Source organism: Notechis scutatus, chromosome 3, assembly GCF_049901735.1.
Source record: "Notechis scutatus isolate UNSWTSFEM ecotype Mainland chromosome 3, rNotScu1.2, whole genome shotgun sequence".
NCBI lineage: Eukaryota > Metazoa > Chordata > Lepidosauria > Squamata > Elapidae > Notechis > Notechis scutatus.
Window position 1 is genome coordinate 135,471,678 of NC_142011.1, and position 23,010 is coordinate 135,494,687.

Consider the following 23,010-nt stretch of genomic DNA (forward strand, 5'->3'; position numbering starts at 1 on the left):
AACTTAATATTTAAGGACCTATTAAAATTTATCTTAGTAGAACTTCTTCCTTCATGAAGATACATGTAAATATTCTTGCTTTTACACACAAGCAAATCAGAAATGCATGTAAGGTTGCCACCATTGATTGTTAAATTAACTACTTGTAAATCTGGGGAAAGTTGTTGGAAGCTTAATTTTTCCCCCATTACTGATGTATTTTCTAGAGACATCCAAATATCATTGAGCTAAAAGAAAAGTAAAATAACAAATTTCATTCACCAACCTTTGCAGGAGAGCAAAGAGGGTTAAGTGATCACATGTGTCAAAATGTCACAAAGAAAACCATATAGCTTACATGCTTATATCTAATACCAGCATGCAAATATAAAAAGAGATAGTTTGCTTTAGGGTGATGTGATGATGATTGGGGTGTTTTTTTTCATTTTTGGGTTATTACAACTGATTCTACATGCCTATGATTTCATATTGCTTCAGTGATGGCTGGGTAATGCCCCGAACATACTAAAGGCCATTGGTGAGGAAACAGTCCTAGAAAATATGAAGTTTGTATATATTGGCATGTTTTGGGATCTGACTATCATATCTGGTAACATTAATTTTTGGTTGAACTTTCTTGACTTCAGTTTCAGAGTTGCTTTTTGATCCTGTTTGTTAATTTTCAAATTCTGCTGAAATCTTGAGGAACTTAGGAAAGCTGGGTATGGATGTTACTTACCAAATTTTCCTAGTTTAAAATGGGCATCTCTCCAGTATCTTCTGTTCTGGTACTTTATAGACAGAATGGGACAACTTGCTGCAGCCCACTCACCATAGACAAGTCACCACAGGACAACTCGCTGCAAAAGAATTCAAGAATTCAATTTAATTATTTAAAATCATTTTAAAGAATATTTTAATTTTTGCCATTCACGTGTCATTTTTGTCATTTTGTCCTTTCTTTTGCATCCTTTCTTTAATTATTCTATTCCACCATTTCTTAAACATTAGTGTAACTCTTGTCTCATGGTGAGTTGTACACCTGCAAGTTGTCTTGCAGTGTGTTGTCCCATGATGTCTTGGCCATGGTAAGTTGGCTGTAGGAAGTTGGCTGTGATAAGTTGTCCTAGACCCCTTTGTAAAAGTATTCATTAACTCCAAGCAAGCCACCTGTAGGAAGTATCTGTTTTTGATTATGTTGTATGAATTATTTTGTTCTGAAATAATTAACACAGACACTGACTATTATTACTCTTGTTAACTGGGTTCATGAAGGTTTTTTTATGGTGAATATTCAGAAATGTTTCTATCGAAAGACAACTGTATTAGCTTGTTGTCTCCATATTTTTCATTTATTATGTGAAAAATAACAAAGATCGCAAGCAGAGGTTTCTGGATTTATGTGTCCCTTTAGCTAGAATGAATGAAAATGTCTTGGAGGCAAAAGTCAGAATATTTCTCAAGACATTGTTAGAAGGCTTTGCATTGTTGGGATCATGTTTTGCATCACAATATTGCAGTACAGAAGGCAGGTGGGAAAAATCCCATATCCTGTGGCTTCTCCAATTTGGGGCTAGTTAATTTGATAAATCATAATTTTCCTGCTTGTTTGGGAGCTCATTATATAATAAGAGCTAACTGCTTCAGTAAGTTTGTGACAGAACCTCAAAAGAAGCATTGCTTCCTTTACCAAAATGTACAGGTTTTTTAAAATGGATTGGGCAATATGGTCTAGATAGGATCCTCCTTTGTCTCCCAAAAAGAATCAGAAGGTGGTCCTGCAAATGCTAACATGTCCATCAAAACCTTAATAATAATTAAAAATGATCGTTTTTATCTAATGTGTCTCTTTGGACAAAGATCTTAAAACACTTCATCATTTTGTTTCCACAATGATTGCAATTCAAAAGGCTTAATTATACTCATAAAATTACAAGGAAACCTTGTTAATTAAAATATGGATAATAAAATCCAAGACTGGGTTGAGAAGCAAAGCAAGGAAATGGCATAAGTGTAAAGCTAGAAACAGATACAAGTTATGTAAGTGTTATTAATGCCATGGCCATCGGCCCTTCACAGTTGGCCTTTTATGTGTTTTTGGGTGCCTGAGCAATTCATGTCTTGGTAATTGAACAGTTAGCCATGAGGCATGAATGGGAAATACATGAAATATGAAGACTAAATGTAAGCGCCCCATGATCTAGAGTAAAGTCCATACAAATGCATATTTTAGTGAATAGCTAAATCTGCGAGGAGCTTATACTGTTTATGATTACAGCTACTTTTAATCTAAGAGGTTATCTGAAGAGTTTCCTTTAAGTTAGAAACAGCCTTTGTAAGATCTCTTAGTTAATGCCCAGATGAGATTACTGTAGCCCCTGCTGGACTAATGTGTTATGTGGGAATGAATATGCAATTGAGATCTTCTAACTAAAGAGTGTTTTAAAATAATAAATTCCAAATATGAAAGAAGTAGAACAGGGGTGTCAAACTCACGGCATCATGTTATCGTCACATGATGTACCATGACTTTCCCCCCCTTCGCTAAACTGGGGTGGGGGTGGCCAGTGCGTGATGCATGTGGCTCATGGGCCACAAGCTTGATACCTCTGAAGTAGAAAGAAGAGAAGCTTACCCTCCTTAGTATTTAGTGGGAAAAATTCAAAGGAAAAAGAAAATGAGAAATTTTTCCACATGTAAAAACAAATTGTAGATCAGGGGGAGGTGCTAGATATTTGATGGCAGACAGACCTCTCAGGAATTTGCAGATGGAAAGAAAATAAGAGGAGGGAGGTGTCTTACTGCTTCCCAGTGCTGTTTGTGTGAGTCACCGTAGCTCTTTGGAATTCTGAACCTACAATCCATTGTTGCTGGGGTTCTCACCAGTGGTGGGATTCAAAAACTTTTACTACCAGTTCTGTGGGTGTGGCTAGGTGAGTGTGATCATGTGACTGGGTGGGTGTGGCTTTTTTTGCAGCCCTCCACCCGTTTTGGGGAGCTTCTTAGCCACAGAGGAGCCTCTGGGGGTGTTTTTGCTCCCCTAAGGCTCCTTTGGGGCTCAGGAAGAAAAGGGAACAGAGCATGGGAGAGGCGCACAGCACCCTCCAAGCTCTGTTTTGGGAGCTTCCTAGCATCAGAGAAGCCTCTGGGGGGTGTTTTTGCTCCCTAAGGCTCCTCTGGGCCTCTGGAAGGCAAAAAATGGAGCTCCTCCCTCCATTTTTTGCCTTTCTGGGCCTCAGCAAGGGGAATCCCGGCACAGCTGATCTTATCTACAGCTGATTATCGGGAGGGAAAAAAAGAAAGAAATACCTTGGGCAAATGTCAGGCAGGTGGGCGGGGTGAGCGAGCATCGGGCGGGAGGGTGACTGGGTGGGGAGCGCGGCCAGCCAGAACTTACTACTGGTTCGACGACCCACACCAAATTCTTGCTACTGGTTTGCCCGATCGGGTGCGAACCAGCTGAATACCACCACTGGGTCTCACACTTGTTGAGTGAGTCACAGCTGAAAACTCTTTGAAGGAGACCAGGTCAGGAAACAGATGCTGCAAGGATTCCAGGAATGCTACTTTGCTGTTGTAGGTATGATAACAGGATTTTGAAAGCCCTGTCAGAATTGAAAATTTCACTGCATTCTGTGCCTGTTGGGAAAGCCAATTTGAATCCAACTCTTGGTTCAGAAAGAATCTTTCTAAAAGAAGGAAATGCAGGCTATAACCGTAAAGACAGAAGTGCTGGCTTGACTTCTTCCAATAAGCCTTGTGTCTCCCTGCTGCTTTATCAAGTCCCCTCATTCAAAACAACGACTTGGGAAAGGTTCTTCTCCAGGGGTGATATTCTACTGGTTCGGCCCGGTTTGCCTGAACCGGTAGCTCTAAGGATCATCTGTGAGCAAACTGGTTAGCTCCAATGATCACTTGCTGGGCCCACCTGCCCCACTCTATTCTAACCTTTATTTCCTGGTTTTCAAGCTCAGCTGCTTTGCGTGACACAGCGGATTGCCGTACATCTGTTTAACACACAAGGAGAGTGCAGGATTTCAGGAGAAGGTCAGTAGCAAACCCTCTGCGTGCATGAGAAGTGTGTGTTTGGCACGCACTCACCAAACCGATTGTTACACTGGTTAAATCACACCCCTGGTCTTCTCCCTTAAATCTTTAACACTCAGACACATTTTTCTGTGCAAAGTCTTTTCACTCATTAAAGCTTAGTACTCATTAAAGCTAAGTACTTTCTAACTCTCTCCCAGGTGAAAATACCAATCTCTTCACCTGCTATCCAATTCATAGCCAGCCATAAATTTTGCTTGTCAGGCTGGGTGGCTGGCTGGTTTTTTGTTTTTGGCATTCATGGCTAGCAAAGAGAAAAATCATAGAACCCTTATTTTTAAAATTTTGGTATTCTGTGCATCTCTTTTTTCCCCCTAGCCTTCTCTCTCTCCCCCCCTCCCCCCACAAATAGATACACCCACTTGATTTCTCTGCTTTTCCATCCTCAGGTTACTGACATGAATAAAAAAATTCACTGTACCATCAATCCATAACAATGTCACAAAATCATAGGTAGCTACAATGTTTGTGGATATGAAGATAGGGGAAAAGATTTCATAAAGAACCTAAACATTTGATTTTGTATTCACAAAATCAAACACAGAGCCTCAGACGTAGAAGAGGAACATAAAAACAGAAGTTGGAAAATGGATCAAACCTCATTTCTTCAAATTAGATACATAGCTCCTTAATATTGATCTGTTTATTTGGAACCCTTTAGGCAGCCTAGAAGAGTTCATTAAACCAACCATCATTCAGTAACAAGCATCTCATTACACCATCTCTCTTCATTTTCTTCTGTCAAGAATTCATCTGAAGCCTCCTGCCAGCATAGACAAGGCTGGTTGAATTCCAAGTTTTAAATTAAAACACCAACAAAAATGCAAAAGGCTGCACCAGGAAACTTTGCATTTGGCAGAGGTAATGAAATGTGTGAAATATAATACACAGTGATTCTAAAAAGGGCCAGATTCAATTTTCTAATAAATCACATTTAACAAAATCAAATCCACATTAGCTGCTATTTATTCTTTGTTCACGTTTTGAGCCTTGGTAAGCTCTTTTGAAGTAGTGAAGGAAAGCATATAAGCGATATGATATTTACTATTGATCTATGTTAAGTTAATAAAACACTCCAGGAACAAATCAGTGCAAGGAAAGCAGAGGTTGTCCCTGAAGAGTAAGAGGGGGGGAAATGAGGATGGCAATAAGCTTATCTCTAATTCTAACTGCAGATAAATCCTTGGGCTCAACCTCCAAAATCTTACAAGTTCATTCTTACAACATTCTTATTCTCAGATGACAGAATCAGTCAAGTTATTCTCAGATGACAGAATCAAGACAAGGTGAATATTAGATATGGACACCTGGAAGAGGTTAGATGGAAATTAATCAAGGAGAGAACCAACTTAAAACTACTGAGAAATTTCTTGACAGAACATACTGCTAGCACCATTATCTGGTCAGAGATCACCACCAGCCCTTTTGCCTCTGCTGCACCACTTTATCTTCAATATCTGTGCTGCAGGACTACCATGTTATAATACTACTACCTTTACTCTCCTTTGTCAGCTCTCCATGTGACCTGGTCAGCTGCACTGGCCAGTTCTATTTGAATCCTATTTGATGAACACAATGTCCTCCTTGGTCACTCAGGAAAGTCCGGTTTTAACATCTCAGGAATTTTTTTTATCTCAGGGATATTTGGAGACCCTCTAGATCTCCCTCAGTCCTGCACAGCATACACAAAGCCACCAGCAATAAGTTTCCTCAACAATTTAACAGAATAACAGAGTTGGAAGGGAGCTTGGAGGTTTTCTAGTCCAATATGTTGCTTAGGCAGGAAACCCTGTACCATTTCAGACAAATGGTTGTCCAATCTCTTCTTAAAAACTTCCAGTGTTGGAGCATCTACAACTTCTGGAGGCAAGTTGTTCCACTGGTTGGTTGTTCTGTCAAGAAATTTCTCAGTAGTTTTAAGTTGGTTCTCTCCTTGATTAATTTCCATCTAACCTCTTCCAGGTGTCCATATCTAATATTCACCTTGTCTTGGCACCACTGGCCCTCTGTCTTTCTCCCTCTATGAGATCAAATAATATCTTCTTTAACATCTAATAGAATGCTTAATCATGTTATATGTGTAGCATCCTTTAGAATACCTGAAACTCAAAACTCATCTGTGGAAGGAATTTTAGAGAGAAGGGCTTAGAAGAAAATGTGTATTTTTTTTTCTGTGCTTCTGCAACTGAGTTGGGATTGACAAAACGTACATAGGTAGGAATCTATTAGTTGATCTCTAGCTATCTTCGGCATCACAATAGAAAGTCAGACTAACTTTGCTTCATGGCTGGACATGTACTAATCATTCACTTTCCAGTCACAGTTTCACAGAATTCTTGAGTTGTAGCAATTTAGATAGATTTAGATAGATGCTTGGGCAGGTCAACAATAGTGTTGGGGCTCAGGGAGTACACACTGGTAACTGGCTCTGCTTCCTACAGTACCATTTTGCCTTTGCCTTTGTGTTTATTTATTTAGTTCTGCAATTTATATGCAGCTCAGTTCCAACAAGGCTCCAAAGAGCTAACAATAATACAGAAGTAAAAGAGAAAAAATTAAAAGGAGAAAAGCAAACAAAAAACAATCGAATCCATGGACACACCAAGGCCAACAATGCTAACAGCAACTGTTGCCTCCTGTTGAAAGGAAACTTCTAAAACTTCCAAAAGCATTCTTGAACATTTCCTGAAGAGCAACATAGTTGGCGCTGATCTGATCTTTCATTGAGCACCGTTCCAAAGAAGAGAGACCACTAGAGAAAAGAATATGTCCTTTTTTTATGAAAAGAGTGGTCCATTAAAACTAGTATTCAAAAGGTGCTTTTCCTACTAGATCATATTGGACAGGCAGAAGTGTCTGGGATAAGATATTCTAGAAGATTTTCAGCAATGAACGATACCTTGAATAACCTTTATAATTTGAATACTGTCAATCTATTCTCCAAAGCACCTGAAGCAATGGATGGAAATTAAGCAAGGAGAGAACCAACCTAGAACTAAAGAGAAATTTCCTGACAGTTAGAACAATTAATCAGTGGAACAACTTGTCTCCAGAAGTTGTGGGTGCTCCAACACTGGAGATTTTTAACCTCCAAAACAACCATTTGTCTGAAATGCTTGAGCAAGAGTCCCTTCCAACTCTGTTATTCTGTTATGGAGGATGATGCAGAAAACCAGTCATTTCCCTGCTTGGGCTGCTCCAGTTGCTGAACATATGGATACTGGTGGTGACCGACTCAACTTATCTCAGCAATGCCAGGAAAGAATAGGGAGAAGCATAAGGTCTTTATTGTTCCTGCCCTATTCCCTCCATGTCACAGACCTTGAATTTGTAACCCTCCATTTCAATACAGCAAATTTAATCCTGAAAGATTGTACCGTGCACAGCTCTAAGAAAACTTAAGTACATCAATGCAAGCTCATTTAAGGACATCTTTGATTGTAGGAACCTCAAGATTTCTAGAAGTGCAAAAATGAAGGAAGAAAAGGAGAAGTGAGCATGCTATGAGCCAAAGAATAATGAATTGTCGGTTGTACAGGTGGAGATTGGGATACGCTACTTTAGAAAAAAGCACATACGATAGGAACATTGTGCACCACTCCCTTTGTTGTACAGTGCTTTTTAGATGGTCTTTCTAAAGCTTGCTCTGCAAACCATTTGCTCTCCTCTGTGTAATGCACATTATTATAAACTCCAAAGTTGTCCTCTGAGCCCAAGTGCACGAACGTTTCACCAACTTGGCTTGCAAAGTTTACACTGCAGTGTCATACTCTGTGCACTCTTTGTGTCTTATAAGCCTCATTGGGCAAATGGTAGCAGTAACTCTAAAATGTTGGAACCCTTGGCGATTGTGATTTACTGATTTAAGAGGCTCTCTGCAGCCCTATGCTTACGTAATGAAATTCAGACTGAGAATAAACTTTAGTTATTTTCTCAGAGAACACCTAAACTATGTGCTTAATTTCATCTCCTCTGGATAGCCCCACATTAAGGGTGAACAGAGTCGTGCAGCTTCAAGACACTTATCATTTCAGGATTCGAACTCTATTTGATTTTTCATTGCCCTGCCATCAGGGAGGAGACTTCATTAAACCTTGTCTCTAATAATCAAATTAGCATCATGCAGAGGATATTTCTCGTGGGGCAGTATTAGAACAAAATGCAATATTCACTCCACAATTTTACCATTTCATCCTTGGCGGCATGTGTATTAGCTCACCCGCTTTAAAAATTAACAGTCTGCAGCTTCCTGTGGCAGATAGTTCACTGCATAAAACCTATGATAATGCCTATCTGTTGCGGTCTTAGCAATACAGCATATCTATGTGTTGTGCATGCATATCTGCAGAGCAGACCGAATTTCTCATTTTGGATCTGAAAGGTAATAAGAGTATTGCTTAGGGCTTAGGCTCTGGCGTCCTTCTTTTTTGTTTTCAGCACACCTCCTCCTCCTCCTCCCTTATTCTCAGTATATGAGTAATGTATATGTCTACAGAGTGGCCAGCACTGAATGCTCAGCTTCCACTGGGTCACCTTTGTCAATAAGAAAAAGATGAGATTTTCTTTCAAGTGCATCCATCATCTAGTAAGAAGCTGTAACCTGCTGCTGAAAGAAAGAGATGTTTTATTCATTTGCTTCTGGTAAAACATTTGTGGATTTATTTTTTTTAATGTACAGTATTTTTACCTTCTCCTCCTGAATTCAAATGTTCACTACGGCAGCTTGTGTAATGTAGAAAGCATTAGGCCCACTCTCTGTAGGGAAACATTCTATGGTGACCAATTTCTCATTAGGTACAAGTGAATGATCTTCTCATGTCAATAAATAATCTTGATGATGAAGTAGAAGAGCAATCCCTTCTTCATACTCATCCATCCAGTCTGAAAATGAACCGGCTAAAACTTGCATGGTCATCAGTGGACAGAAATAGGACAAGGAAGTTCATATTGCTATTGAATTTGGAATGGTTTGTTTTGGAATACATAGAAGGCAGAACGTAAGTCCATCTTACAAGCAACAATCTTCTTGACATAATATCCAAGATAATATCTTTGTGCCACTTCTAAGAAAATCTTTTTCCTCTTACGTGGCCCTACTCCAAACTTCAAGTATTTTTTTTTGTCCTAGATTGGAAATATATGAAATATGGTGTGCCAATAAATTAATATTTCTGACAGAGATAAAAATCAACAGCAGATATTGGTCACCAGGTAATATAATAGTATGATATTTTGGATATTTTACAGCCTTTGGTTTTTCAAAGCTGTGGAGTACAGTGGTCATTTTCTTTCTTCTGTTCATAGGTGTAATCTGATATTGACAATGCTTAATTCTAATTATGCATTCATTCCATAAAGACTTCTTCCCAATGAATTTGAACTTACAGAATAAAATACAGAATATCAGAGTTTGGGAGGGACTTGGAGGTCTTCTAGTCCAACCCCCTATATACTATTTCAGACAAATGGTTGTCCAATTTCTTCTTAAAAACCTTCAGTGTTTGAGCACCACAACTTCTGGAGGCAAGTCGTTCCACTGGTTAATTGTTCTCACTGTTAGGAAGTTTCTCCTTAGTTCTAGGTTCCTTCTCTCCTTGATTAGTTTCCATCTATTGCTTTTTGTCTTACCTGCTGATGCTTTGGAGAATAGCTTGACTCCCTCTTCTTTATGGCAGCCCGTCAAACATTGGAACACAGCTATCATGTCACCCCTACTCCTTCTTTTCATTAAACTAGACATGCCCAATTTCTGCAACTCTTCATACGTTTTAGCGTCCAGTTCCCTAATAATTTCTGTTGCTCTTCCCTCTTTCTAGAATCTCAACATTTTTTTATATCGTGGCAAGCAAAACTGGATGCAGTATTCCATGTGTGGTCTTATTTCTGGTTTTGTGGCTGAAACTCTTGTTATAACTTTTTCCACCCTTCCAATTTTATTTTAAATGTACAGTTCAGAGTTTTTAAAAATGTAAAGGCTTATGCTGGCTTTTTGGGGGGACATTTTCATTGATCTTCACAAAGACATCGCTCAACTATGGATTTTGAATACTTTCTTCATGACCCAATATGACTATGATTGTTTTCTAAGCAAGTAAAATAATGGATTCTTTTTCTTCTCCAGAGTCTCTCTGAAGAAAACACATTAAATTGGAACAGAAAACTAGCTATTTAAATCTGTAAAATAGGCAGCTAATGAAAAGAACTTTCATCAACTTGAAAAAAGTAAGGTGACTGAGTTTTATGCAAAAGTCTTAGAAAGAAAAATGTATAATCTTTGTTTTATTCATTTTACTATATACTTGATTATCTACTCTTGTATATAATCTGATGGAGATTATATGAATATGCCATTTTTTCTACAAGTCTGTCTATCTATCTATCTATCTATCTATCTATCTATCTATCTATCTATCTATCTATCTATCTATCTATCTATCTATCTATCTATCCATCCATCCATCCATCCATCCATCCATCCATCCATCCATCCATCCATCCATCTATCTATCTATCTATCTATCTATCTATCTATCTATCTATCTATCTATCTATCTATCTATCTATCTATCTATCTATCTATCTATCTATCATCTATCATCTATCTATATTATCTATCTATCTATCTATCTATCTATCTATCTATCTATCTATCTATCTATCTATCTATCTATCTATCCATCCATCCATCCATCCATCCATCCATCCATCCATCCATCCATCCATCCATCCATCCATCCATCTATCTATCTATCTATCTATCTATCTATCTATCTATCTATCTATCTATCTATCTATCTATCTATCATCTATCACCTATCTATCTATCTATCTATCTATCTATCTATCTATCTATCTATCTATCTATCTATCTTTATTTATTTATTTATTTATTTTATTTATATTGCCGCCTATTCGCTCATGGTGACTCGAGGTGGCTTACACAATGTAAAACCATATTTAAAACAAAAAATAAAAATAAAAACAATGAAAACTAACAAAAAGAATCAAATAAATTAGTAAAGTACAATAGAACAAAATTTGGGGGGGGGGGGAACCAAAAAAAAACCCAGAAAATTAAAAACCAACTCCCCTCCCCCTCCCTCATGACAGCAGATCACACTAGCCACCTGATGGGCTCCATCTCTCTCTGGGTTCCCCAGGCCCACTGGCAAAACTTCAGTGCCTTTCGGAAGAGAGCTAGTGTGGGGGGCCATTCTAATCTCTGAGGGAATGATGTTCCAGAGAGACGGAGCCTCCACGGAGAAGGCCCTTTTAAATATTCCTACAAGTGTATCATTATACGTATCAATCTACAAGTGTATCATTATATGAAGATACCAATTGTCCTACAAGTACATCATTAATATGTGAATGCATACATAGGCATTTAAATATATATTAAATACAAATTAAATGTATTAAATGTATGTGTTTCTGTAAGGAACACCAGAATGTTTCCTTCCTGCCTTCCTTACAGGATTAGGCCAATAATTTCCTCTAACAACCGGTTCTCCGAACTGCTTAGAATGTTAACAACCGGTTCTAGTGAATAGGTGAGAACTGGTAGAATCCCACCCCTGAGTACAAGTAGTTTCAACTTACAACAGTTCATTTAGTAACCACCTGAAGTTACAATGGCACTGAAAACAGTGACCTATGACCATTTTTCACACTTGTGACTATTGCAGCCTCCTCATGGTCACGTGACCAAAATTCAGTTGCTTGGCAACTGACTTCATAGTTATGATGGTTGCAGTGTCTCAGAGTCGTGTGATTCCCTTTTGGTGACCTTCTGACAAGAAGCTAGATTAACTAAATAACCATGTCACTGACTTTAACAACTGCAATGATTCACTTAACAACTGTGGCAAAAAAGATTGTAAAATGGGGCAAAATATCTCAGCAACAGAAATGTTGGGTTCAATTGTGGTTGTAAGTTGAGGACTTTCTGTCCAAACAGAATGGAAGGCCAAGGCTACTGTTGAAATCATAAAGGAACTCCAGCCAAAATACACGGTAAAACATGAATTCTTATACACACACACACACACACACACACACACATACACACATACGCACACATGCTGTTAGAATCCCGCTCCCCTCCAAATCACATTGTACTTACAAGATCTTTAGGGAGAAGCAGTTTCTGCGCGTAGAGTGCATATTCCCTCCCATATATACTGCCAAATACAGGTGTGTAATTTTTGAGGTTATATCAGAGGTGGTATTCAGCAGGTTTTGACTAGTTCTGGAGAACCTAGTAGAGGAAATTTTGAGTAGTTTGGAGAATCGGCAAATACCACCTCTGACTGGAGATTTTACAGTATCCTTCCCCTGCCACTCCCACCAAGCCACTCCCACAGAATCAGTAGTAAAAATAAATTGAATCCCATCACTGGGTTATATGTATATTATTCCAAACTACAAGAATGAAGTACTGTACTGCTTACCCAAACTGCCTCTCAAGGCAAAAATGAAACTGGATATACTTCAAGAGCACTATATGCCACATCGCTCTGCCTCCTCATTGACTCCAAAGGAAAGCTATGGTTTTAAAATATTTCTCTTAAAAACGATAATCAACCGATGTCTGGTTTAACTCCCAATTTTCTACATTAGGATGTTCTTCCTCATTAGTTAAAATCTGTGTTAAGAAAAATGTAAGGGCTGTAGACAATGTATTGAGATCAGCATACCTTTTCCCCCCTATAAAGAGTGTTCCTTCTTCTTTATTCACTCTTTATCCTTCAAGGATAATATTATCTCTACAGTATTCTACCTGCACAAGCCTCTATATCATAACCCTTAGAACATCAGATTTAAAATTTTGCTACTTATCTCAATTTATATTGGCCATAAACCAAAGATGTATTTTCCTTTTGTTATTAATGGCCTACTCTTCTAGATACCATTGTTCACATGAGTGTGATAGCCATTTTTTAAATGAATAGTCAGAGGATAACATTTTGCTATTGAGTCAAGAGAAGTGGGAACATTTTCTTTTTGAAATACAGGGAATAGTAGATTTATAGAGTTTCTCCTTTACTTAAAGCACTTAACTGAGAAGCTCAAAGAGAGTTGCTAATTTTATTCCGGAGGATCTTTTTATACCATCTGTTTTCAGCGTAGCTGAAAAATCTTAGAGTGAATAAAAGTGGAGTTCCTCTAAGGAATAGAAGAGATTTTCTTTCTTCTTCTTCTTCAGTTGTGTTTTGAACACATTTCCACTGGCTGTCTACTTATTTTATAATTATTATATTACAGCATTGTACCACTGTTTCATTCTTGTAGTGAATGCAGGCAAAGACAAGGTGTGGTTGGCTTAGGCTATTGCTGATTTCCATGATAAGTCACCAAACCCTTCTTCTTCTTCAATCCTGCATTACCTTCCTTACGTTTTCTGAGGAAAGCTCCACTGAAATCCCCTCTGCCACTAATGTACCAGGAAAAAGGAAATGCCCAGCTTGTTCCCTCAGTAAAATACTTGCTAAGGACTAGACCAGAATGAACACCACTTGTACCCTAATGCTGGCTTAGGGATTCTTGGAGTTGAAGTGTACACTTCTTAAAGTAGTTAAGGTTGACCATCATAAATATATATCCAGGTTAGGGAGCTCGAAGGAAGCCAAAAGGAAAAGGATTCTGAGGAGTTTAGTCTCAACCATTATCAGTTCAAGGGCCAGTTGCTCTTCAATCCCAAGATCTCAAGTAAGCATTATTCATTTGCACAATCTGGGTGTCATTATATAAAATAACAGAGAATCTATAGAGCAACTAGTTTTACTAGAGCTATCTTGCTCTCCAAATGACTAGACTCAAATGTGTTTGATGTTGGCTAGGCCTTTGCCTTTATCCTACTTTCAACCAGTATCAGCCAAGAAAACTCAAACTTTGCAACTTCTCGTGACCCCAAACTCAAAGCCAGACTAAAACCCAGAATGCTACATCACAGCCACCCGCTCAGGATATCACATCAGAAAACTCAGGAAATTACAGCACAAGAACCCAAGAAGTTGCAACACAGCAAATGACCCAGGAAATCACAGCACAAGACCAAGGATACCACAGCAATAAATTTCACAAGGTCATCACACAACCCATTACCCAAGCCGTTGCAACACAGGAGGCTAATGGAAAAGAGATCAAAACACAAAGGACCCAGGAGATTACAACGCAGGACCCAGCATACCACAACAAAAGAACTCGCAAGCCCATCACACAACCCATTACCCAAGCCATTAAAACACGAGAGGCTAATGGAAAAAAGATCACTACAAATCAAACAACCCAAGAGATTACAGCACAAGATCCAGGATACCTCCACAACAAAACTCACAAGGCCATCACACAGCCCATTATACCAACATCAACCAATCAAGAGGCAGCAGCGCTGCCAACCAGCCCAGCACACCAGCCCCCACCACCAGTATTTATAGAGAGACAGCAGCTCCGATCACACACTGCTTGTACTAGCATGAAGCCGAAAGCACCAGCCTGAGGATGGTGAGTGGGACCTCACCGAAACGTCGCCAAGATACTCTTAATCTTACACAGGAAAAGACCCGAACACACCTAGACCTACACACACACACACACACACACACACACACACACATAGTATATTTTCCTATCAGATTTATATTACTTATAGTTGCTTACTTATTTATCCGTTACTAAATCTTTCCATTTACCACAGCTTCTTTTGCTGTTACATTTATGTGAAAAACATGCATTCTAAAATATAGCAGAGCTAAATAGATGCCATTTTATAAGATACAAAATCAGCAACGTTGTACTTTAATAATTAATAACTGCAAATAATAAAGTAAAATTCATTATTTTGTCAAACAAAAAAACCAAACCATTTCTTTCCTGGAAATCATTCTCTTCGCATATTTTGATGAACTGTGCAGCATGAAAATAATATTTTTAACATGGCCTTAATCTGCTACCATTTCAGTTTCATTTAATGGTTTGGGGTTCTTGTAGTACATAAGAAAGGAAAAACATCTCCATGATCATTTTCCAATATGCATACTTTTATTAATCAGTATCAAATCTCCTCCTTATACAATCTCTACCCCAATCATATCTTGAGGAATCTTTAAATATTGTATTGAGATTTGTATATTCCTTATTGATTACTGAAGTGCATTTACTGAAGCATTTTCTCCTTTCTCATTACTCCCTCAGAGACTTGTGGGAAACAAAAAATTCTCAGATATTTTTCTTATTGTTGGTATCATGTTTTCAAATTCAAGCTGGGTGCTAAAGCATTACTTTGAAAATTAGTATGTGAACTTCAGATGGCAAGGATCTGTATTTATATTATGAGAAGTCAAGTAAGGGCATACAGTGAACATGTTCTCGGTTTATTAACTTGGTTTCAGGCTATAAAGTAAAAGAAAATCATTATCATGTGAACTTTTATTTCAGATGTTTAGATTTATGAAAAATGAAAGGTGGTTGGGCAAGGTTGATATTCTTGGATATCTTCAAAAATAAACAGCACACTGCTTATTTTTCTTAACCAAATTGGCTATTCTAACTTCGGCATCGTTAACCGTTATCATGCCAAAATGACAAAAATTGCATCAAACAGAAGCTCCATTTTTTCACACTTGCTTTGCAACATCCAATATAGGTACAAAAGAAGCAGAACTTGTGCCTTAATACTTATTTTACCAAATGGCTCCCCACAGATACCCGTGTATGCAAACTTTCTCCTATGGGTATGCAGTAGCTACAAGCAGAGAGCAGTTTAATTCAGTATTTCAATCTTTGCTACAGATAAACATCCTCCCCTTCCCAATCATTGTGATAAGAGAACCCCTGGTCAGCATTTTCAGGTGAAAATGAAAGTATTCATTCCGTGATGTAGTCAGTCATTTGACTTTATTCTTTTATATTACTTCATTTCTCCTTTCCTCTGGTATTTTACAAAGGGGAAAAAAATCTCTATTACTTTTTGCAGGCAAAATGCCTTCCTCTTTTTCAGTTGTCTCTGGTTCATTTCGGAAACAACCCTGTTTCTCCTATCAGAATCACAAAAATCAATGCAGCACAGCCCAAACCACATAGGCTTTTGAGATTCAACTTAATTCTATCTATAATCCTATTTACGTTCCTACATTTCTCACACTACATAATAGCCACCTATCTGTTATTTTAAAAAATCTGTATGCAAAATCATGTTCTATTTTTTTTTTCTAAAACAAGGTGCATTATTAAGATATACAACTAACAGATAAATCATCCCATTGAATTCAGTGGAGCTTAATGTCTTTAAGAAATATACTTTAGGAATATGGCATAAGTATATATAAGAAAAAGAAGACCCAGATTGGTGTAGCAGTTAAAGCATCAGGCTAAAAAGTGGGAGGCTGTGAAACCATAAATTCCAACCCCACCTTAGGCACAAAGCCAGATGGGTGACCTTGGACCAGTAACTTTCTCTCTAGGAAGGAGGCAATAGCAAACCACTTCTGAAATTTTGCCAAGAAAACTGCAGGGGCTTATTCAGATAATCACCATGTGTAACCAGGTAAGATAGATGATAGATAGATAGATAGATAGATAGATAGATAGATAGATAGATAGATAGATAGATAGATAGATAGATAGATCATGGTTACACCTATGCTGCTTAGTCCATATTGATAAAGGATTCAAGAGCTCCTCCTGTTTTTATCAATCTGGTCCATTCCTTTTGGCTCTTCTGTTAAAACCTTTAAATGCAAGTTATTATCAATCCCAGCTCCCATAACCGCAATTAAACTCAAATTAAATAACAAGTAACTTATGCAACTATGGCCTGCTAATCTAGTATCTCCACTGAACCCGTGTTCTAATATTTCATGTACTAGTCCTATAATACAGAGTATTCAATAGGGTCTCTAAACCAGGCATGTCCAAACCATGGGGCCCTGGACAGCTAGTTATACAGTCCCACAAGATCGTAATAAAAATATTTAAAAATAAAGGAAATTTATTATTTATATATATTAACTACTTTATATATTTTATATGAAACCCAAGACAAATTCCTCTTCATTCAGTATAGCCCAGGCAAGCCAAATGGTTAGACATGCCTGCTCTAAAAAATATGATACAAATATTCATAGTACATTGTGCATAACACAGAGAGAGCTTGAATGCAGCATTTTAATTATTGCTGCAGTTTTTCACTCTGTTTTTAAAAGAAATTTTAGTTAACACTTAGCTACTGTAAATAGTTATGTTTGAGAATATGATTTTATGTTTTGTTTATCTCCATTTTAAAAAATAGTACAATTGTTTATCAGATTTAGAAATACCCTATGTAATGCGTAATAAGGTATTGGATATGAATTTCTGCAATGCAGTGCAAAGCAATGTTCCTCAAGCTTCTTGTGTCCACTGTGATTCCTTCTGTTCAAGAGATCAATGGTAGCAATCTTCCACACTAGGAGCAGCATATTTAGATAAGGTTAAGGAGAGACAGAAAGCAATTGGCACATGTTCTGAATCAATAACTTGTAACTATATGTTTAGTCCCTCAAGGTTAATACCTTTCAAACGGTTGGAAATTGATTTAAGTCTTTTCTCAACAGGGGTCAAGTCCCTTTAATGTAAATTTGCATGTATCTTTGAAGAAAAATATGCCTTCCTGATTGGTATTAGGCAGGGGTGGGTTTCTACTGGTTCTGTCCACCTCCGTAGAACCAGTAGCTCTGAAGAGCAGCAGACATAGAACCGGTTCTATGTCTGCTGATGTTTTTGCCCATCCGCCCACCTGGGCTCTTACCTGACCTTTATTTCCTGATTTTTCAACCTCAGCGACTGAACAAGGCACAACTGCAGTTAAAAAAACAAGAAAAGAGGGCTGTTTCAAAGGCTGCTTCTAGGCACGCAGTGTACTAATGACGATTAACAGGTGCGGGACTCACAGCGGGCAGGAAAGCTCGTAAATCCCGAACCGGTAGTTAACCCTGTCGTATCCTACCCCTGGTATTAGGCCTATAAATATTCAAGTCTTAGTGTTGTCCAAATAATGAGTTTAATTCATCTCAGACCACAAAAAAATTGAGCTAAATCGCTGTGTGTGATGTATATTGTAGGATAACAACATGGGCAGTTTAAGAACTAAGAATACTGGATGATTTTTTTTTTTAGTTAAAAGCTGAACAATTTGGTTTTTTTAAACATAAAACAGGACTGTTGTGCAACATCTGGGATCCTGAAATATGTGCCTGTCCTTACCCCTTAGTATGTACTCCCCCACCTTGGGTGTTCCACAGCAGCGGCCCCCAACCTTTGGGCACAGCGACTAGTTGTGTGGAGAAAGTTTTTTCTGCAGACCAGAGTGAGCGTGGTTTTGCGTGCTGCCTGCATCTTACAGATGGGGTTTTCCTTGTTTGTGCGGCCCAGTTGCTGGCATGCCATGGATCGGTGCCAGTTCATAGACCAGGTTTAGGGACCCCTGTCCCACAGAATCACTACTATTTCTGTTAGTCTTCCCTGGCAAGATGATGGACTTATTCAAATGATGGATGTTTGGAGATCTACTCATTAGATAAAATGGACCAATCCAGGTCATAACGTGGTATCCATTTGATAGATGTAACCACTATGGGGGGGGGGTCTTCTTTTACATTGCAAAGAATACAGACTAATAAATTACCTTTCCCCTTCCCCACCCAGTGAATCAGAAAAGCCTTGTCCCACTCCATGTCGTTTCCTTTTATCTTTCCTAATGTCGACCACTGCAGCATTATTCATATAACCTGTATTTACCAGAGAAGCAGGCTTATAAAGCCATGTTGGAAGGAAATCCATCTGGTTCAGTTCCAGTCTGGGAGAAAGATACTGGAAACAAAATGGAGGCTGGAGGCTGATTGGAAAGAAGGTCCGTTTTTTGGTGAACAAGCCACCAGGGTTTGTGGTTCTGAGGCAGCTGATAAAATGGAGTTTAGAGTGGGTGGGTCTTTATACCTTCTGGATTCCTATGGGGTTCATGTAGAGGTTAAGTAGGGGTCATAGCTGGCTCTATAGGCAAAAGAGGAAATGCAAATCCTAGGTGTTTGTCTGAGCTCATTTTGCCAACTTTTGGCTTAATTGTGTTGCTTATTGTTTTGCTTATCTGAAGTTCCTTGTTGAGCCAGTCTTTTTGAATGGCTTATCAAATCTGCATTTCTAAAAGCTGGCCTCCTCAGTTTCTGCTTGGGGCAGGGAGACTGAGGCTGGTTTCTGTCTCCCTTAAGAGCATGTTTCTCCATTTCTCCCTTTGGGGGAAAATATAATATCCTGCCTTTTAAATATTCCTCAAAATATTTCATTCTTCTGGGAGAGGGGGCTTCTGACAGCCATTTGGTGTCAGTGTGGTTATGCCACCTGTCATGGAAGATGGGAATAAATGCTACATAGCTTTTACATAAGGCTTAATAACTGATACCAAGAATAATACACAAGTAGGCAGGGAAATTTGGTTTGGAAAGTCAAATATGTTAACTACTTGTACAGAAGGGAGTTTACTCTCATCACTGTTCATCAGCCCCAGCTGATAATTCTCAGTCCCCCTGAACAAGAGATTATGTTTATAGCAATGGTTTGAATATAACTTGCCCATAGGGAGGCACACATACAAAGTAGAATTCAAAATGACATCCAATCACACAAATTGCCCTATTTACCTGTACAGGGTAAATGATCTGGAAAATCCACATCAGATGGATTTTTTTTTGACATGTTTCACTTGCAAAGATTGAGGGTTTTCCATTACAACCAAGAAATTTCAGAGAGATCTGTCTAAAATCTATGTAGCAATCCCAGAACAGTTGGAATAGACTGCAAAAAATTTATGGAGTTTTATCAAAGCTGTGATAAACTGAGAGTTAACAACAGTTGTACCAAGTGGAGGCTGAGAAACATCTCACTATTCCTACCTGAAAGCTTAAGTATTGAAGGAGATGAACCTCAGAACAGTGATGGTAGAGAGCAGTTTGCAAAGTTTCTCAGGTTGCTAGCAGGTCCCCAAATGCCAAAAAACCTGCACTACTTCAGATTTTGTAAGATTAATATTCTGATGTAGCCTTTCATGGCCAGTATCTGACAGAAAATGTTGGGCTCAGGGATTTAGTGACCGTGGTTTGAAGAACAAATTGTCTGATGTTTTGCTGGCAAATGTGTTTTGCATCTTTGGAGGCAAAGTGGTTTGCTACAGAGAATTGTCAACAGGCTTGTTATGAGCACAATCTGTTTAGTTGGAAAATTTAGTTGGAAATCTATTACAAAATGACAAGAGGTGTTTTCCGGCATAGCCACACATATTATTGTTTGAAAGAGCTCTTTGGCAGCACAGATGTTCCACAACTACCTGTGAGTGGCAAGGTATCGCAATCTGAAGGGGAAAAGTTTTGGAACTTTCTGAAAAAGTACAGAATCATGCATATAACAACAGAACCTAATCATCCAGCTATGAATAGATTGGATGAAATGTTTTAAGAATGCTTTGTGAACAATGAAAACATCATACTGAATCCAATTATTGCAATGCAGTACACACAACACAACTCAAACTGCAGTAATGTTATTCTTGGGATTTACTTTGTGCACAAAGTTGGATCTTCTCAAACCTAATTTGACAAGAAATGTTTGGGACAAACATCTGAAGCAAGCTGAACAGTCATCTTATGCTGAAATAATAAAGAGTAACCAACTGAGAACTCAGTTATACACGAAGTGGATACTCAACTGTAATTTTTGAGTTACCATCAAATTAAGCAGGGGTGGGATTCTACCAGTTCTCACCTATTTGCTAGAACCGGTTGTTAACATTCTAAACAGTTCGGAGAACCTGTTGTTAGAAGAAATTACTGACCTAATCCTGTAAGGAAGGCAGGAAGGAAACATTCTGGTGTTGCTTACAGAAACTGCCTCTCTGTTGACCCTTATTACGTTCTTGGCAGGACTAGACTTCCTGTCTCAGGAACTTCTCTGGAGTTTTTTTTTCTCCTCCTTTGCTGGTACTTTGCTTGTGTGGAATGACCATTCAAAGTTACAATGGCACTGAAAAAAGTGACTTATGACCGTTTCTCACACTTACGACTGTTGCAGCATCCCCACAATCATGAGAGGCCAGGCGAGGAGATGCATGCCTTGATGTGAGTGATATTGAGTTGGCCACACCCAGCCAATAACATGACCACCAAGCCACACCCACCAACTAAGCCACTCCCACAGAACTGTTTGTTAAAAAATTTGAACCCCACCCCTGAAATTAAGTACATACCAATTGTCAGTATCAGACAAATCAATCATGCTTGTTTGTTTGTTTTGTCACTGTAGGCACCATCCCATTAACATTTGAAAGAAAACTAGAACTGTGCCAAGATTTTAAATGTAATACAGTCTGTATGTTGATGGAACAATTTTTGCAATCTTTACAAGCACACTGGGATCAGTGTTCCTAGATGTTTTAATAAAATAAGCAGCAGGAAAACAAAACTCTAATGTTTTTTGTTTTATCTGTAGGGGAAAAAACATTTTTAAAAGTAAAAAGGATATTTTAACATGAAAGAAAAACTAGGTGTAAGCCAACAATTTCATTTATTCAATATTGTTCAGTCTTGATATGATATACCTAGTTGAACTCTTTCCTTTGTACACAACAAATTGTTTGGTGCCACAGAAATCTTAGATTTAAAATGAGCGTTTTGGTGAAGTAACAATGTAAATGAAGTCAGCATCTGCCATGTGCAAACCAATATTTTAGCTTGACAGCAAATCACCTAGCTCCTATTCAGTGTTTGAAATACTTTGTTCTGCATGTTGTTGGTACCAGCAAATCATAAATCTGATCGTCACAGAAACAAGAAAACATTCTTAGTATAAATAAGCTATAAACCATGACAGATCACATATGGGTTTGCGACAATTCTAAAATGCTTGCCTGCTGTGCAAACTCTTGAGTTTTATCATTTTCAAGCCATCAGTCATCAATGAGCATAAATTTGCCCTCTCCATCCCACTTACATTTGAAAAAATATAAAATGTGTCAAGATTTTGATTCAATATAATCAGTATTTTGGTGGAAAGAGGGGGGGGGTTTGCACTTTTTTACAGAAGCCACCTTAACAGATAGTCAAGATTGTTAATATATCTGATAGTTCTTACAAATAATACAGTAACAAATTAAACCATTGCTTCCTCTGCCTCATCAGGGTTTGGGGATTCCTTTGATGCTCACCAGCCTCTTTAGCTTCAATTTTGTGTTTGAGGGTAACCTCTGTTTAAATGTCCCAAAGGTGCTTTTTTTTCAAGAAGCAACTAGATTTTCTTGTTTTTCTTTGAAGACTTTTCGCTTCTCATCCAAGAAGCTTCTTCTGCTCTGATTGGATGGTAGGAAATGGAAGGATACTTTTTGTAGGCAGCTGGTCATTTGCATTATTTTAGAAAGTCATTGAGACCACTTGGCGGTAGATCTATGTCCTCAGTGTATCCCGAGTAGTGCAAATGGGTGTGGAGCCTTCTTGGAACTGCTGTTGTAGACCGGAGATAGATGATGTCATATACCAACCCTTCTGTTGAGAGAGGGCTGTTCAATTTTGACCCCTCTTTCAAACCAGCGATCCTCTCTGTCCAAAAAGTGGACTTTGCTTTTAAATGCAGATGGACTGCTGAATCTTGTCCTGATGGCTTTGTTCTCCTATGTTGTGTCATGCATTTATGAAGTGGTTGTTTTGTTTCCCCAATGTACAGATCTGCACATGGTTCACAGCATTGCATATACCACTGAGCAGGTATTCAAGCTGCCACTCCCTCCTACAGTAAGATTAATTATCTTCTGTTTAAATTATGGCAATTACTTCTAAATTTACATAAAGGCATATAAACACACCTCTGCAATTTGTATCCTCTTTTGCCCTTTTTTGTAATGCATTT

General features: G+C 38.3%; 1 protein-coding gene across 1 annotated transcript in view; it reads left to right on the plus strand.

Annotated features, from left to right (window-relative positions):
• Positions 1-23,010, plus strand: part of LOC113417161 (cadherin-6) — a 167,796-nt gene that overhangs the window by 98,630 nt on the left and 46,156 nt on the right. The gene's annotated exons all lie outside the window — the stretch shown is intronic.